Genomic DNA, 5,163 nt, shown 5'->3' on the forward strand with positions numbered 1-5,163 from the left:
CAGAAATCCTTGTGTACTTATTATCAGTACTTAGGAGCAAGTGAGAGTGAGGTTGGGATTGATCCAGACCACCTTGATGCTGTCTTGTTGACGTCTGCCCTGGAGGTACCGGTCTTCAATTCAGAAGTTTTCCCTGCATAACTGGGGCTAAATCCCTTGCTTTAGGGCTGCCTAGGACCTGGAGCACCAGCAGTAGCTGATTTATGAGGATAGGCAATCTCACTTCCCTCATGCTATTCTTATAGAAAAGGAGTCTATTCAAACTGACCATGACTCCAGAATCATTGTTCTTTTCATTTCTTCCCCCAACCATTTTCCCAAGGGTTGAATCTATCACATCTATCCAGGAGAGCATTAAGACAGTTCATTGAAAAGATCGTTAAGCCTGCAAGAAGCAGGAGAGGGGCATTTATTTCTCAGTTGGATGCTTGCTGAGTCACAGAACACATAGGTCTCCCCTGGAGCTGTCATGGAAGTATGGTGATGAAATTATTAGGAGAACTTGACTTGTACCCTCTGGAATTTGGGGCAAACATGAATATAGAGACTGGTGCCTATTTCTAGTCTAGAGATTTCTGAGGGAGTCTCTCTGGAATATCCCAGACTTATGGGGCTTGAGGAGACTGTGGCAGAATATACATAAAGAAGAAGACAATCCCTTATCACATCCATTTGAAGAGGACCCGGAAATTCTTGAGTCTTCTCAGAAAGAAGCATTAGACAAAAAGGAAAACATGGGTTGCCATATAGGAAGATAAATTTGCTCTTCTGTACCTCGCTGGCTTATAATTACCTAGAGTTTCCTGGCATCTACTGCCACCGTGTGGGTATTTACATTTATTGAATTCAAATGAGTATTTTCCCGTAAAGGCTTGTCCTAAGCCAAAATACAAAGAATTTTAAGTGTGTTTTAGTGCTCTTCACCTCAGATTGTCTCCTAAGTCCCCTCTAGGTTCCCTGTGCTTTCAAACTCACAATGAGGTTCCGTCATTAAATACTCTTCTCTTTTGTAGCACTGTGTTAAAGCAGTACTAAAGTCATGCTGCTGATACGTCAATGACTTTGAGTTTTTGATAAGTCAGTTTGAGGCAGAGAAACTCTAAAATGGTCCCCAATTATCTGTTTCCTGGTATTGATGCCCTGTGTAACCATTTTACCTTTACTGTGGGTGGGATCTGTGTCTAGCTTCTAACCAACAGACTATGGCAGAGGTGATGGGGTGTCACTTCCATACTTACATTACATAGCACTAAAACTTCCATGTTGCTAGGAGACTCCCCTGACTGCCTTCTGGGCTTGCATGCATGAAGCAAGCATCCACATATGGGAGGCCCAGTGAAAAGGAACTGAGGGCAGCTACTGGCTGTCAGCAGGCAAGAAACTGAGGTCCCCAGCCCAACAGGACATAGATCATTGAATCCTGCTAACAAGCATGTGAAATTGGGAGCAGATCCCTCTTCAGTTGAGCTTTCAGATGAGATGCCAGAAACCTTGATTGCAGCACCATGAGAGACCCTGAAACAGAGGACCTGGTTAAACTATGCCCAGGTTCTGTGAGATGACACATGTGTGTTGTTTTTAGCCGCTAAATGTGTGCTAATTTGTTATATGACAATAGATAATGAGTACACAGTTCTTTGGTTTTGCTTACATTACTCCCCCCTTCACAGGACTGCAATATAAGTCCTTGGAGATTGTTCTTGGCAGTAAATATAATTGAAAATCACCACGCTGTGCTCAGAATTGTCCTTCTCCTCCCACCAAAGCTCTGTTACTGAATCAGCTTGTTTTGCCTGATTCCTATGGGAAAATTTCTCTCTCAGGTGATAACTCAGCTCCTCACACAAAGAGAGCTCTGTGGGTTCTGCCTATGTCATTCCCCAAACAAGCTTGGACAGGCTTAAATCCAGCAGTGGCACAACTTGGCCTAAAGCTGAGAGCTCACAGCTTGTCAGATAATTTGTCAGATTCAAGATGTATTGCACTATTGTGGCTATAGTTATTAGATTGATATTAAACTTTATTCTTAATTTAAAAAATGTTTCATACCCCATGAAACACTTGACTATGAGTAGGAAAGTGGTGCTAAAAGGCAAGAGTAGGGACAGGGAATGACTCCCTGTCATTATAGACCATTAACTTGATCCCAAAATACAACCACGAGTTTTTTTATAAGTACACTAAATTTCATATATGTTATTGTAGAGCCAATCAATGCTTTCTAGAGGCTTGTCATCTAGCTCTGCAGTTTCTAGAATTTAATTTATATCTCTTTTTGAAAACCAGTATTTATTTAGCTCTGGTATAGAGGCTTACATAAACTTAAACTCAGAAAGTACTATATTATCTTTTCAGCATAATTGAAACAAGCTTGGCTGTGGGGCACTGCAAAGAGTTTTCAGTGGTGAGTGCAGAGTGTGTCTAAGTAGCAGATTATGCCAGAGAGGTAAGCAGGAATCATATTCTAGAGGGCTTTGAGTGTTATGCTATAGAGCTTGGACTTGATAGTGAAAACAGAAGATTTTCAATATGGAAAATATTTTAAACGGAAAGGATTTTAATCAAGGAAATGATATAATGATTTATACTTTAGAAAAATACATACAAACCAGTGTAGTAGATGGATTTAGAGGGGGTACAAGACTGGAGGCAGGGGGACCAGCTAGGAGGCAAGAAGCAATGAGGGCCTGGATTAAGATAGAGGGGGTAGAAAAACATGGAAGCATATGAACAATATTTTGAAGGTAGGATAGTATTGATTTGATGATCAATAAAATGTAGAGGATAAGTGAAAGGAGACTATGATAAGCACCAGGTTTCTAGCTTGGAGAATGAGTATTTGGAAAAATAGATTTGTTAGGGGAACCACTGACTGAAACTGCCCACCCTGGCCAGACACGATAGTAACCACTTGCATGAGGTATCTTACAACAGGAGGTCCTGGTAAGGAATGTGGATCTAACAAGCTATCACCAACCAGAAGAATTCGGGAAGGGTCAAAAGGAGAGAGGAGACACCAGTCTGTATGACCTACCAACCTCCCAGAATCCTTCTCACTGGCATCCATCTTGGCTGAGAAATGTACACACCACCGGGAAGGACCCTGAGTCAGAATGATTGGCCAGAGACAACCTGGAAACTAACCCCATCACCATAAAACCCAACTGTGAGCCACGTGGCAGAGCATTTCTCCTGGGCTCCCTTGCACTCCTGCTCTCTGCGCGGGCGCCCCCTTCCCAATAAATTCTCTTGCCAGCATGTGCATCTCCTCAGACAATACATTTCTGGGGTTAGACAAGAGCCCATTCTTGGGCCCTGGAACAGATTGGTTTCCTGCAACAGATTAGTGTGTGGAAGTCTGAGGAAGCTTAATGTTTAAGTCCTAAACTTAAACATTTGGTTTCCTGCAACAGATCTGTTTCCTGCAACAGATTTGTGTGCGAAAGTCTGAGGAAGCTTAATGTTTAAGTCCAAAACTTTAAGAGTATAGATAGAAGTCCATGTAGGAGGCTGAGTTCAGGATGCCAGGGCCATCAGAGGAAAACTAGGAGAAGGTGGAGTCACAGTAGCTAAGAAAATATGTAGAGAACTGGAGTGACCCATAGTATTCAACGACACATGGAAATCACGTAAGCTGAAAGTTATCTTTTGAGGTGGAAAAGGCTGTGAATAGAGCATGTCTGAAGATGGGAGATAGTAAGAGTTCAATTTTGGACATGCTGAGGTTGAGATGTCTATTAGAGATCGTAGAACATATGAACTGAGAGTTTGGCAGAGAGGTTAGAGCTAAAGATGTAACTTTAAGAATTGTGGACATAGAGATGTGTTTATACACATGACATGGAATAGAATCTCCAATGGAAAGACTGTAAGGTGAGGAGATGTCCAAGAACTGAAACCTAACGTATCCCAACATTAAGAGGTCATGGGCACACAGCAGATGAGGAGCAAGGCAAAAACTCACCAGACCTAACAAATGAAGAGAAAATAGGCAGTCTACCTAAAAAAGAATTCAGAATAATGATAGTAAAGATGATCCAAAATCTTGGAAATAGAATGGAGAAAATACAAGAAACATTTAACAAGGACCTAGAAGAACTAAAGAGCAAACAAACAGTGATGAACAACACAATAAATGAAATTTAAAATTCTCTAGAAGGGATCAATAGCAGAATAACTGAGGCAGAAGAACAGATAAGTGACCTGGAAGATAAAATAGTGGAAATAACTACTGCAGAGCAGAATAAAGAAAAAGGAATGAAAAGAATTGAGAAGAGTCTCAGAGACCTCTGGGACAACATTAAATGCACCAACATTCGAATTATAGGGGTCCCAGAAGAAGAAGAGAAAAAGAAAGGGACTGAGAAAATATTTGAAGAGATTATAGTTGAAAACTTCCCTAATATGGGAAAGGAAATAGTTAATCAAGTCCAGGAAGCACAGAGAGTCCAATACAGCATAAATCCAAGGAGAAAAACGCCAAGACACATATTAATCAAATTATCAAAAATTAAATACAAAGAAAAAATATTAAAAGCAGCAAGGGGAAAACAACAAATAACATAAAAGGGAATCCTCAAAAGGTTAACAGTTGATCTTTCAGCAGAAACACTGTAAGCCAGAAGGGAGTGGCAGGACATGTTTAAGTGATGAAGGGGAAAAACCTACAGCCAAGATTAATCTACCCAGCAAGGATCTCATTCAGATTTGACGGAGAAATTAAAACCTTTACAGACAAGCAAAAGCTAAGAGAATTCAGCACCACCAAACCAGCTTTACAAAAAATGCTAAAGGAACTTCTCTAAGTGGGAAACACAAGAGAAGGAAAAGACCTACAATAACAAACCCAAAACAATTAAAATGGTAATAGAAACATGCATATCGATAATTACCTTAAATGTAAATGGATTAAGTGCTCAAACCAAAAGACATAGACTGGCTGAATGGATACAAAAACAAAAGCCATATATATGCTGTCTACAAGAGACCCACTTCAGACTTAGGGACACATACAGACTGAAAGTGAGAGGATGGAAAAAGATATTCCATGCAAACGAAAATGAAAAGAAAGCTGGAGTAGCAATTCTCATATCAGACAAAACAGAATTTAAAACAAAGACTATTACAACAGACAAAGAAGGACACTACATAATGATCAAGGGA

The sequence above is a fragment of the Delphinapterus leucas genome, chromosome 1, assembly GCF_059928025.1.
Source record: "Delphinapterus leucas isolate spDelLeu-1000000601 "Yukka" chromosome 1, BTC_Dleu_Yukka2, whole genome shotgun sequence".
In the NCBI taxonomy this organism is placed as follows: domain Eukaryota; kingdom Metazoa; phylum Chordata; class Mammalia; order Artiodactyla; family Monodontidae; genus Delphinapterus; species Delphinapterus leucas.